This window comes from Triturus cristatus, chromosome 12 (assembly GCF_964204655.1).
Source record: "Triturus cristatus chromosome 12, aTriCri1.1, whole genome shotgun sequence".
Taxonomy (NCBI): Eukaryota; Metazoa; Chordata; class Amphibia; order Caudata; family Salamandridae; genus Triturus; species Triturus cristatus.
Window position 1 is genome coordinate 538,362,289 of NC_140595.1, and position 14,103 is coordinate 538,376,391.

Below are 14,103 nucleotides of genomic sequence, written 5' to 3' on the forward strand. Positions count from 1 at the left end.
GTTCAGGAGCCTATTGACGATCACACGTCCCACAACCTTTTGAATGGTATCTATGAGGCTTATTGGCCTATAATTACCCGGCAGGGATCGATCACCCTTCTTAAACACAGGGATGATTACTGCACCCTGCCAGGATTTTGGAACTGCTGCACCAAGAGCAATAGCATTGATAAGATGATGGATATACTGACACCAACGCTCTTTGTCGTTTACAAATAGATCAGCTGGCACTCCATCAAGACCGGGGGCACGTCCACAAGCAACCGTGTTAAGGGCCATCATAATTTCACTAAGACCAAAGAGGTTTACTTTTGGGAGATCTACTCTAATTTCCTGGGCCAGGTTAGCATTATTTGGTGCAGCATACTGATTTTTAATTTTTTTTATCCATTCTGCTTCTGGAACGTTGTTATGAGGGGACTCGGGAAAACCTGATTTACCCCATCTAACAATGTGCCAGAATAGCCGGGAATCCCTTCTATCACTAGCTGCCTTTAGCTCGGTCCAATGATGTTCGTCCCAAACTTTTTTAGCCTTAAGTATACTATTTTAATAATTTTTTCTGGCAACTTGGATTAAAGCTGTTTGCCCCCCCTTAATAGCTTTACCCAGAGCAAATCGTGTTTCCCTACACTCTTCGTTATACCACTTAGCAGGCTTTGGGGCTCTGTCGCCTTTATTTTTCACAGGTTTAAGGAAGTATTCCTTGATTGTACAGAAAAGGGAATTATGTAATCCTTCTACCTTGTCAGAGCCAGTGCTAAGTGTATTAAAGTGCTCTATGGCTGATATTGCTGTGTCAACATGGCTATTGATGTTAGCAATAGCCTGATGGTTAATTGCTACCTTTTCCCATCTTAATCTCCGCATATCATTGGTGGGAACAATCCGGGGAGGGGCGGACTCAGAAGAGCCTGTGGGCAAGTTGATATGAGACCACCATTTATGAGTTGAGCACAAGGGGTTGTGATCACTCTCGATCCTCCCTACAACCTTCATATCACATATCAAAGGCCATAATTTTAGACTACATAAAACGTAATCAATTCTACTGTTATATCGGCCATTGTCAAATGTACTTGTCCCATTCCTGTCTCAACTAGTCCTACCATTTAGGGCTCCTAATCCCTTTTCATAGCATAGGGCATTTAGGCCGATGACGTCGGCAGTCCAACGCACAACAGGAGGGAGCTCTAATTTAGGAACACCCCATTGTCGATCCTCCTCATCGCCAAATAAATCGTCATCACTTATTAAGGGTTCAAATGTTCTATTAACATCACCCGCAATGACAATATTGTTATTCGTGGATTGTATATCGAGAAGACTGACCAAGGCTTCTAATACCTCAGACCTCCCTCCCCTCTTACTCCGGACGTAAACATAATAGACATCCAAACTTCCCGATTTATCTAAATTCAATCTGATTAGTTGGATGTCCTGATTTTTGGTGTCAACAACCTTAATGGCCAACTTTAGAGATTGGCGAACCCATATTGTTAGGCCCCCCCATGGGTCTACCCCTAGGTCCTTTTAACGCAGGGACAAAATAATTCAAATATTCCTGCGCAAAACAGGGTTCACATGACCAAGTCTCCTGGAATATGCATAGGTCAAATTTATTAACGAAACACATCCACTCCACAGATTCCAGTTTGGAAGTCAACCCTGCAATATTCCATGAGAATAAATTCCCCGTTGGTTCCTGAATGTTAGCCGGGTCATTAACTGATGTTAGAGGATCAGGGGCAATAAGTTGATTGGGACAATGCTCTACGCCTACTACCAGTGGTACATTCCTTGACTCATTAGAAAGAATAAATGAGTCAGTCAGTGGCTCATCAGATGACACTGTCATGGCCTTATAGTTATTGAGTCAATCTACGTCCTCAAGGTTTGCTAAGACCTCATATCGATTTCTCAACTGGATCGGAGGAGTAGGTTGGATACGAGGTGAAACCCCCAAATTAGAGGTAAAGACTGGCCTGGTTCTTGGGAAAAAATAGGTTAATTCCCACGTGGTAATGAAAGACCTCCTGTGATTTGTGTGCCAGTTTAAAATATGGCTAACAGCTCTAGAGTCCCTAAAATTAATTAAGATGACATCCCCATTTATATTTTTTGGTATATTACCCAACCAAGGTAGGCGCCTTACGTGTAAAATTTCCCCGTTAATATACGAAGGAAGAGGGCGGTTTTGTCCTAGCCAATGAATGACCTTGTTTTTTAATTGTTGGTATCCTTCTGTAGCATCAGCTTTTAAAGTGGGTACCCCCGCGAGCACAACTACAAGAGGGACAGCTTCTGGTGGTAGATTGATAGAAAGAGGCCCTCAAATCTTAGCCATGGGATCCAAATTATGACTTATTCTATCGGGCAGTGGACCCCCTTGATTTGAAGTGTTTTCTACCAGGCAATCCCTTTCCTTATTTAGATAATTTGACTTGGGATTGATGGTTCTACCTGCGTAGTTATTCCTTTCATTATTTGTACTCGTATCAGCTTGAGAAACTATCTCATATGGTGGTAGAGTGGAAGATGGTGTAACAGAAGCTGAAACAGTAGGAAACGCTAATGTTGATTTTGCAGAACTCATAGTTAGGTCCCTTTTACTACCCATTAGAGATTCTACTTTCTCCAACCTTCTTTCGATGGTCTTTAAACTCTCAACAATTGGTAGCATAAGAGATTTAAATAGTTTGTCTATTTTATCCAATAGGTCCACAGCAATTGTATCTTGTACAGGACGGGATGCGGTGCTGCCGGGAAGAGATATATTGTCAATGCAGGGAGTAAGATCTTTATCAGGATGAGCCAAAGTAGAGTTACAACTGGATTTGTTTTTGCTTTTACGTGACTCAGAATCTATCTTCCTCCTTTTCCTAGGCAATGGACCTGACAATGTAGGTTGCCTAGATAAGATGTCATTGTGAGATAGCGGCTCGATGACTTGTGTTAAAAGCCCATTCGATACAACCGGGACATTGATTACATCAATGGGAGAAGGAAAAGCAGTTAAGGACAAGTCATTAAATGAATCACCCATGATTGGATTACTGGAAGGAATTGAAGAGTCATTATTACCCAAGAGTTGAAAAGACTCTAGGGGAGGAGAGGCGCTCTTGTCTGGAGAGATTACTTCAAGAGGAGAGGCTATAATCAATGACATATTTTTAATGTGCTCAATAGAGCTGCGACGCCTAGCCCTTAATTCTGCAAGACTAGCCTCCCGATCTAAACCTGAATTAACTTTCAATAGGTAACCGTCAAGGGTACCTCTTTTAGAGGAATTATTCATGATAGTAAAATTAATAGAACAACCACTATCAACGGCGTTCAGAGATACTAGGATGCGTCATTAAAACTATTACGATACACTACTAATACAAATAACCACTATTACAAACACCCGTGCACGAACAGAACAAATGCAAGTCAAGGGGGTGAGCCCGGCCCGGCCTCCTTCGGCTCCTGAGGGCTACAGAGGGCCCGCCCTTTGCCCGGGCTTAGCCTGGCGCTGCCCGCGCGCGTCCCGCGACGCGGAGGAAGCCTCGGCCTTTTGTGCGCCTCCGGGCGCGAAGGGTAGCGGAAGTTGGCCGCAAGGCAGCCTGGGAGCTGTAGTCTCCCCCTGTCGCCGGCGCGATGGAACCAGGCGCCGACAGAGGAGACCCACAGCGTTAGCACCCCAGGAGCGGCGACACACCAGGACACTTGCCAGCAGGACCGCAGGTAAGGACACGAAACACCAACAGTCACCCCCGCTCCACCGAGGGAGCCTCGGCCTTTTGTGCGCCTCCGGGCGCGAAGGGTAGCGGAAGTTGGCCGCAAGGCAGCCTGGGAGCTGTAGTCTCCCCCTGTCGCCGGCGCGATGGAACCAGGCGCCGACAGAGGAGACCCACAGCGTCAGCACCCCAGGAGCGGCGACACACCAGGACACTTGCCAGCAGGACCGCAGGTAAGGACACGAAACACCAACAGTCAGCCCCGCTCCACCGAGGGAGCCTCGGCCTTTTGTGCGCCTCCGGGCGCGAAGGGTAGCGGAAGTTGGCCGCAAGGCAGCCTGGGAGCTGTAGTCTCCCCCTGTCGCCGGCGCGATGGAACCAGGCGCCGACAGAGGAGACCCACAGCGTCAGCACCCCAGGAGCGGCGACACACCAGGACACTTGCCAGCAGGACCGCAGGTAAGGACACGAAACACCAACAGTCACCCCCGCTCCACCGAGGGAACCTCGGCCTTTTGTGCGCCTCCGGGCGCGAAGGGTAGCGGAAGTTGGCCGCAAGGCAGCCTGGGAGCTGTAGTCTCCCCCTGTCGTCGGCGCGATGGAACCAGGCGCCGACAGAGGAGACCCACAGCGTCAGCACCCCAGGAGCGGCGACACACCAGGACACTTGCCAGCAGGACCGCAGGTAAGGACACGAAACACCAACAGTCACCCCCCTGGCAGTAGTCGTATGAGAACGCTTCCCTATTTTCTGCTTGCCAAAGGATGTCTCGGTTTTTTCCACGCATTCCTTGTAGTGTGGAAGTTCTCCCCTTTGTTAATTGCTCCTTCAGATTAGTTTGGATTAATGCCGCAATATTATAAAAAAATAATTGATTTTTCATTTTTACAAAATTCATGTTTTTAGAGAAACCAATAAAGTACAGAATAAACACTAGGAAAGCCAATCGGACGCGTTTTTTTTTTTTTACAAATACATTTCTATGCCTTGAAAAGCTGCAGGAAGCCCACTGTTTGTTAGACAGCAATACCTGCATAGAGAACATCGGAAGATGCATGATGGTGAAAAACACTGACTCTTCCCATGGTGGTTACACTTCAGAAAAGTCTGGTACACAGAAAAAATGCTATGTCGGAACTAGACACGTGTTGATGGTGCCTGTCAAGCATTGGGTACTGTAATGGACAGAAGTGCTAATGGGGCACTCGGATGCAGTTACAGAGGAAGCTGTAATGATAGAGCAGTACGGGATATAGTGAGACTTGCATTTATTTTTCATTTAGGGTGTGTTATTTTATAAGCAGTTTACTGTAGGGGAAAGACCATCTTAATAGTTACAGAATATTTTGGTCTTTTTAGCCATGCCTGCGCTCACTGCCTCCGCCCCAGTTGCACTGAGCATCCCAGTCCTCATACTTTTTTAATGCACTTCAACTGCTGCTTTTGGCTCATTTTTGTTTTCTCCCACTCAACAATTTGCACAACCATACAAAAGTCATTGAAGAATCACTTTTTTTAATTTTTTTAAAGAAAGCCATATTTGTTACCTTAGCCAATGCATGTTACATCTGCAATGGATTTCTGGTATTATTCGTACGTTACATCAAGGCACCCTTTGGCATTTGATGGCAACTTGTACTATTTAAGCCGTTTGTCCAGGTTCCAAAAAACATCATCGAGGATTCCGAAGACTACAGTCCACCCAGCGTCTACTTCCTTGCATACAAGTAAGCTAGCATACGTTGGGTCTCCAGGTGTGACAATAGTTAAAAATGTTTGAACTGCAGTTATAAACGTGAGGAAATTAATGAAATAATCTTTATGGTGATGTGGAAATGCAGTGGGGTTAAGCTGGAGCTACGTACCATATTCATTAGAAAGTAGGAATGACCAATGGTAGGGCTGGAAATGAAATAATCAATTTGAAGATACCTTTTGCCTGTCCCTTATGTATTTTTCCACCCTGTCAGCTCTGGGCATCAAATCAAACCAGATACGCTGTTTGTCTTCAAATCCACACCTCATCTTATTACTAGTCCTTCTCTCTCCTGACAGCTCTTGATTTTGACCGCGCCACTTTTACATTTCTATCTATTTATAGGGTTGTGTAGACTTCAGATTGTACCGCTAGGAGGTAACTTCTTTTTTCTTAACCTGTGCCTATATAATGAACCATGTGAAATATGTTTTTTAATTTTCCAAACCAAGTCATGACCCTGTTACTTACATATGTGGTGTAAATGTGTTGTTTGGATAGGAACAAAATGGTCTTTATCGATAAGTACATATATTGTAGAATTTTAACCTGCTGAATAACGTAACTGTAAAGTTAAGGCTGCCCTATTTGTGCTGCTTTGAAGGTCCACGTATTTAACCCTGTATTTTTAGTCCAACAGTCACTGGGGATTCCCGATATAAGCTTGTTTTCCTATATTGTGAACCTAAAGCAAAGACAGATAATCTACAATGTATTATGTTTACCCACAGTGAGCTAACGCGTGTGCAGGTTTGGTATTGTACAATTACTGTAATTTGTAAAGCTGTGTATCTTGTATTGATTTCACTAAAACATTGGTTATACTGATGCAGCTTAGTAAAGTAAATTATTTCTGTTGAAGAAATGGAGAGCTTGATTACACTTTCTGAACAATGTACAAGTGGTCCTTTAGATTGTAGGTCAGCTGATTGGACAAGTGTTGCAAATGAATTTCCCAACGTTTGCCAATGCCAAAAAATGTTCAACCTTGGTGTAAATCAAGTTCCCTGTGCTCATGTGGAGATGCCAAGAGCTTCTTTAAAATATACTTCAGTAAATTGTTTTGAATTCCATTTTCGAGGCATCTCCTGATTTTCTTGAGTGCAAATCTTAAGCCTTTGTAAATGCAAGATTCTCTTTGGCCTCTTTGAGTTTGTTCCAGAGGAAATCTTTGTTCAACTGTGCGGATTCTGCTCCTATTTATTAATATTTGCACAAATAAACCTTTTATTAAAGATGATCATCAGTGGTGGTCGGACTGAATTAATCACTCTCTGCTTATTCTGATTGCCAACAATGAGGAGACTGCACACAAAAAGGTTTCCTCGTATTGCATTGGTGTTTCTTTGAAGGATGACGACTCCTTTGAAGTTATGTCTTTTTGAATTTTGGCCAACGTATCCTGTTTTGATAATGCATAAATCTAATTCATTTTTGACAATATGATGATTTTTTCTTAGATTACTTAATATTTACTAAAGCCTTGTTTTTAGCTGGAAATTTACACACAGGTTGTTAATAAGAGTCTGCATAAAATAGTTGTCCTTATTTCAGCTTTTCACTGAAAATAAGAATGTAATACAATAAGTTTCCAACCATCATTGTACTGGATACCTGAGAAAACATAAAAAAGATAGGCATTGAAGTCTACTTTGTGTTGCAGCTGTGTTTGAGAATGTTAAAATTCAATGCTATTTTGCAATACATTGATCTGCAGTTGAGAAATCTTACAAAACATCCACCTAGTAGCGCCATCTGCTCTTGTTATTGAAGACATCCCATTTCTTCTAATGCTCTGTTTATCAGAAACCTATTACCTCACAAAGGTACATCCCAATGCATTTTGCTGTAGCCCGGGTTCCTCCACTAGAAAAGCAGTATTGTAACACAAAGCTGTAGTTTGAGCAAGGCAGTTTTCTTTTACCGCAAGTAAGTTCCAGCAGTGTCCATATTTAGTTTGACTCATTGTATTGTATTCTTTAGTGTTTAATAACCCTGTGTGGGGTGCTGAGGCTTTTACCTGAGTGGCACACTACACCATCTAGCATCTGTGGTTTAAAAGATATTGTCTTTGTTTTGATCCTATGTGAGAAGTGTTTCCATGTTGTCTGTGATGACCACCGAGGTGTTGTTGTTGTTTTCTGGAGGCAGCGCTTAGCAGTGCAATGAGGCAGAAGAATGAGAAATAGGTGCTCTGGTTTATAGTTTTTGGTAAACTGCCAGCTTTGTTTAGCTTCACAGGACATTTTATGTTATTCCTCATTGTCACAGTCTGCTAATCTGGTTGTCGCAGAGGGTTATAAACTGAGATTTTTTTTTACGTTTATTGTTCTGAAGAAGAAGAGATGGTCGGATGGACTGTGGGGATGGACCTCGTTGCAATAATCCCTTATATGACTGTCATTATGAGGTTTCTAAAAGTATTCGTAGTATGTAGTTTATTCTTGTAGTGGCTTGAAACCAGAACCGGCGACTACCTATCACGATTTCCCTTTGACCATGCAAAACGTAGGTCCTAATCTATACATTTGCATACTTGGTCATCTGTAGTGTTTTAGACACATAGCATCCCTCACTGAATTTCTGTTAACAATGTACATTTTTAGGACACTGTGGCTTTTTAACAAATTTGCTTACTCTTTATAACTTTGAAATCGCTTACTTTTAAATGTTTATTATGCAGTAGTATTTCTGTCTTTAGCTTTTTTGAAACCCGTTTCGTGCCTTGCTTAGGGAATAGGCTTGTTTAGTGAATAGGTTCTTGGTACGGTATTTTCTTTTTGAGTAAGAGCCGGTCAGGTTTGTCTTTTCCCGAGCCTTCCACTCGAATGCAGGTCTTTCTTTGACCCTCTGTTTACCGCCATCTTGGGTGGGAATCTTTAAACCACCTCTGCTGGGGTTTGGCTTGTGACCAGCAATAGGTGGCTTAAGCACGGGCAGGATCGGATTGGTAACGCGGGCACTCGGGAAATGGCCGAAGGGCCAGTAGCGAGTTCTAGCTGTGGGCTGCTTTTTAGGGCAGCCTGGGGGCTGTTTGTGCTGTTAGGATGCCGCCAGCGGCCCAGTGGGTGCCTGTGTGGCCTTTCTAGAGACAGATGGGCGAAGGTGTCACTCCCTTTCTCTCGCTGGGCCAGCCCATTAATGTATGCTGATTGAGCGGGGGCAGGGGGCCTGAGCAGAAGTGGTCTCACTTGCATTCATGTGTGGCTCAGCAGTGTGCAGTAATCTGTGCATTTTTTTTTTTTTATCTGTGAAGTTAATAAAAAATGCACCCACCCCTTTCTTTTCATTAAACTTCACTGAAGCAGTGTTTTGCGGAAATGCAATATGCAAATGTGGGCCACTTTTTTTGGTGTGCCCGGGCCGATTTTTGATCCCAATCCAACCCTGGGCACAGGTGCTTAGCCTCCACACCAACGGCACGCCTAAACTGCGTAAAAAAGCAAGCCCGTCTGCACTCATCCACGTATCGACCGGCCCTACGGCCAGAAATGCTGGTAGTTTTTCCTCCCAGGTACGCAGTGATTTTCTACTATCCCATCGACACGCTCCTCTTAGTTTCTCCCTTTCCCCTGGAGCGCTCCTCTTTCAACACCCTCCATCCATATCTCAAACACAAGGGTAAGCAGGGTATGGACCCGGACACTTTACAACGCCTTAATGGTTTTGGCACCAATTCAAAATCCTTCTACAACCCTGAAATACTTGAAATGTGCCGTGATAAACACTCTTTCACTTGTAAGGCATTCTCTGGAAGTTAACATATTAATTTTAGATTTTTATTAGGAAACAACTACATTAAACCTAAGGATCGTTCTGATAAAAAGGGGGTGGGGGGGAGTTGCTTTCATTCTTAAATACTATTTATTCATTTCTCACTACACCGTACCGGTAATGAGGAAGCAGACTTTTTAAACACTAAATTAGACCGTAAATGTTTCAGTTTCAATTTCTGTCAAGTGTGTAGTATCCGGCTGGATACATTCTAGTGTTCCACTTCTCCTGTAACCCACACTGAACACCCACCCACCTCAGGCGTCACCAGTCAGATGACCCTTAACCCCTTCAGTGCCACGCCCTTTCCCCCTCCTGTGCCGGGCGTTGCACTAGTGGGTGGGGTTCATGACGAGATAGTCTCGTCATGGGCACAGCGCAACCGTGCTCCATGACAAGACTATCTCGTCATGGGCACTGAAGAGGTTAAAATAAAAGGGGCCGAGCGCATGTGCTCTGGGCCAGTTACTGCACCAGTATACTATGTTTCTGTGTCCCTCATTTATCCGGATGTGGGCCTGAGGCCCAAATACTACAAAGTGGATTTTGATTTATAGATCTCCGCACCTGGGCCACATTGTATTTCCTCTTTGAATCAATAGCTACTTGCTTTTTAAATAATGATCAGTTACTGATACTTGATGGTTTTAACCTACATTTAGACAACGTATCAAATACTGATTCCCAGAACTTTGAAAATATCTGCTCAGCAATGAACCTTGAGCTACTGCTAACTAGTCTTACTGATTCAGCAGAACACATTATTAATTTAATCTTCAGTTCACCTTCGCTTATTCAGTTTAAAAATACTGCTCTTCTTCTTTGATCAGACCATAAATTGATTTAATTTCTCTTTCGTTTTAGACCCAGTTGTCCTTCTTCTAAAACTGGGCCAGCAGTATGTTATTGTCCCTGGACCAAACAACTTAGTCTTGGTCTTTTTTTCTTTGACAATGCTTTTTCGAGACTCTCCAGTACAGACCCCGAAGCCAACTCTACTGTAGTTAACCATGAGCACCTACCTTACGCTCGGTGTTGCTCTGCATTCCGCATCACGTTTTAAAAGTTTTTATTGCTTGTAATTGTGTTTGGGGATATCTTGTGTTTGGGCTCACTTTGCTTCCGCGTTCCACAGCCAGGCTGAGTGCTGATTGGTCTGCCTCCTCCAATCAGCAGCTCGACCGGGAGAAGCCAGTTGTGCCTCCCGGCCCCTTAATGCCTGCCGTGGCACGGACCTGCAATGCTGCCAAACAGTTCTAGAGCACCTTGAACACCTACCTGATGCTCGGTGTTGCTCCGCATTCCGCATCACTTTTAAAACTTTTTTTTTTTGCTTGTAATTGTGTTTAGGGATATCTTGTCTTTGGGCTTGCCTTGGTTCCGCGTTCCACGGCCAGGTTGAGCGCTGATTGGTCTGCCTCCTCCAATCAGCAGCTCGACCGGGAGGAGCCAGTTGTGCCCCCTGGCCACTTAATGCCTGCCGTTGCGCGGTCGCGTGCAGCTGGTGCGCCTAAGGCAAGCCCGTCCACTCCTGGACAACACCAGACATGCTGCTGGATCTGCCTGCGCCAAGTATATGTACTCCCGGGAAGACTTATTTGCTATCAGCAAGGGGGTAAGTCGTGACCACCAACTCTGCGTCCCACTTGAGGGTCCCTTTTGTTGTAGGTGATGCAGGTTCAACTCCTTGTCTGCTGCGACCCTCCTACCATCCCTTCACACGCTGTCAAGCTTCTCAGCTCTCTAGTGAAGCATTTCGCCGAGGTATATGGTTTACTCCATGACGAGTCACCAGATATTTTGTTCCTCATAGAGACATGGCTCACGGCCAATACAGAGGCGGAGCCTGGTCTGGCCCTGCCTCAGGGTTACAACATTGCGACACTCAATAGAGGGGCCTGGGGTGGTGGCATCACAATTATCTTTAAAATTGGCTACACTTGCACTCTTATTAAAAAGGCCCTGGTGTGTTGTGAGTGTGCTCGCTTCAAGATTTCCTTTAATGCCAATTTCACACTGTCTGGGCTCTTGATCTATCGCCCTCCTGGCCCTTCCGAATTGTTCAGGGATGTGCTGATCGCAGCATCAGGTATACTGGCCATTAGACCAGCCAATTTCAGCATCATTGGAGATCTGAATTTGCATCTAGACGCTAATCAAGACTGTGAGATCGGCAAATTCCTAGCGGACCTTGCTGCCCTACAACCTACACATCGTGCCCCAGGCTGCACACACTCTGCTGGACACTTATTGGATCCGGTCTTCTCAAACCTACCCAATCTCACAGTTCATATGCCCATTCCTATGAGCTGGTCTGATCACTATCTAGTATCCATGGCACTTCAGAGAGTTGGGCCCCTCCAGGGCGCAGCTCGTAAATCGGTTTTAAAACTCCCTTGGCATAAACTTGACACGAGCAGTTCCACACTCTTCCCCTGAGGCACACACCCAACCTGCCTGACAACCCTGATGTGGCTGAGAGCCCGCTATCGGACTGGATCTTGCACTCTCTTGATGCTCTCATTCCCGCCAGGTGGTCCCAGAGCCGTAACGCTCAATCTAGTCCGTGGTATAATAGCAATCTGGCTTCTGCCCGGAAAGCCTGCAAAAGCCTGGAACTGGCGTGGAGGGTGGACTAAGATCCATTTTTGAAAATGCAATATCGGGTAGCCATCTAGAACTATCAGAGGGCCATTCAGAAGGAAAGAGCAGCTTACTTTGCGGACGAGATCAGAAATAGCAGTAACCCTGCTAAACGTATCTTTTCCATACTCAAAGATCTCAAATCTTCAGGGCAACCTAGAGCTCCCCCTCTCTCTTCCAATCAGCAATGTGAAGTCCTCACCACCTTCTTTATTAAGAAGGTCGAGAACATCTACATGACCTTCCCCCACACCAAGACTAGGACAGGCCCCTCATGGTGGCCTCACGATACCCCCTCACTCTGTTTTCCCAGTGCTCTCTCAAGAAGGGATGTGCACAATCTGCAATAAACTTAAATCAGGATCCCCTGCAGACCCTCTTAAAATGGTCCAATTAAAAAAATTCCTATCTCGGCGTGTCTCCCACTTTTGCAAACTGATCAACCTATCTCTGTCCTCTGCGGTAGTCCCCAGGGCCTGGAAACTGAACAAGGTGGTCCCTTTACTTAAAAAAAAAACACATTGGATGCCTCAAAACCAGAGAACTTTTGCTCTATTTCTCTCCTTCCTTGGGTATCTAAGATTGCTGAAGCTTATATCAACTCTGTTCTCATGAGGTTTATCGAAAATAACAGTATGCTCAACCCTTCCCAGAATGGCTTCTGCCCACATCACAGCACTGAAACCGCCCTTCTGGCTGTAACAGAACATCTAAGGGGTGCATTAGATGTTGGTCACACGTCAGCTCTGATCCTACTGGATCTAGGCGCTGCGTTCGATACAGTGTCCCACCAGATCTTGGTGCAGCGCTTGGATGAAATTGGTATTGGAGGCCCTGCCTTGGGCTTGTTCGCCTCCTTTCTATCGGAGAGAACCTTTCAAGTGTCTGTCCCCCCCCCTTTCCTTGTGCTCCCAGGTACATGCTGTCCACCAGGGGGTTCCTCAGGGCTCGGCTTTGAGCCCAACCCTATTTAACATCTACATTCAACCCTTAGCAGCAGTAGCCAGGAGCAGAGTATTAACGGTGGCATCTTATGCAGATGATACATAGTTAGTGGTGGCACCATCAGATGACTCCGTGCAGGATGTGCTTAAGTTCAAGGCAGAGCTAACAGCTATCACAGACTGGATGACCACCAATTGCCTCCAACCGAATACTAGCAAATCTGAGATCTTGGTGGGGAAAGATACTCAACTGTGGAGTGAGCGTTGGTGGCCATCCATTCTGGATTGTTCGCCTGTCCCTAAACGGATAGTAAAAAATCTGGGAGTATGGGTAGACTCCACTCTTACTTTTCAGGCCCAAACCAAAGCGGTAGCTGGGACCTGCTTTGGGCTCCTACGTGGGCTTAAACCACTGTTGGGATTCTCTGACCCCACCATCCAGCAGGTTATCGTCAGGCTACTATACTATCCAGGCTGGACTACGCCAGTTTCCTATATTTGGGGGCCAATAGAGCCGAGATTCCCTGCCTACAAAGTGCACAAACGCTGAGGCCCAGACACTCCTCAGCCTGCCGAGAATCTGCCCTACCACCGATGGCCGCAGACTGCATTGCTTGCTTGTCGCGAAACATATCAAGTTCAAAACTCTCTGTATCGCCCATAGAATTCTGAATCTTCATTCCCATGATATTCTGGCCAATCTCCTCTCGCCCTACACACCCACTCGCCAGCTACATTCGATGGGCCAGCACCTGGCCGTTGTCCCCCGGGTAAGGAAAGTCCGGGCTGGAGGGAGCTCTTTTCGCGTTCTCGCTCCAAAGCTCTGGAACTCTCTCCCTGTGAGTATCCGAAGCATCCGAAACCATACGCTGTTCCGTAAAGCCTTTAAAACTCATCTCTTTCCTACATAATCGATCTTCTGTGCTTCTCTTACAGTGCCTATTACAGTTTGCAGTTTTTAGCGCTGGGATGCCCCTTTTCTGGGGCAGCTGCATGCTCTACAAAACCTATAACTAGGCTTTCCTGTTTTCAGTTTCTATTTTTGGTAAATTCTGGTGGGGTTTTTTCCAATACCTTAAAAAAACAGTGGTTATCATTGGTTACACATTTTTGCACCATTAAAAACAACAAAAACATTGTTTTTCCGGTGTTTATGGAATTTTAACTTAATGTTAATTATTGCTTGCTTTCTGTACTGATAGTACATTTGTATAGATAGCGTGCGCACAGGGTATATGAGGTCCAAATACATTTTTACTGCAC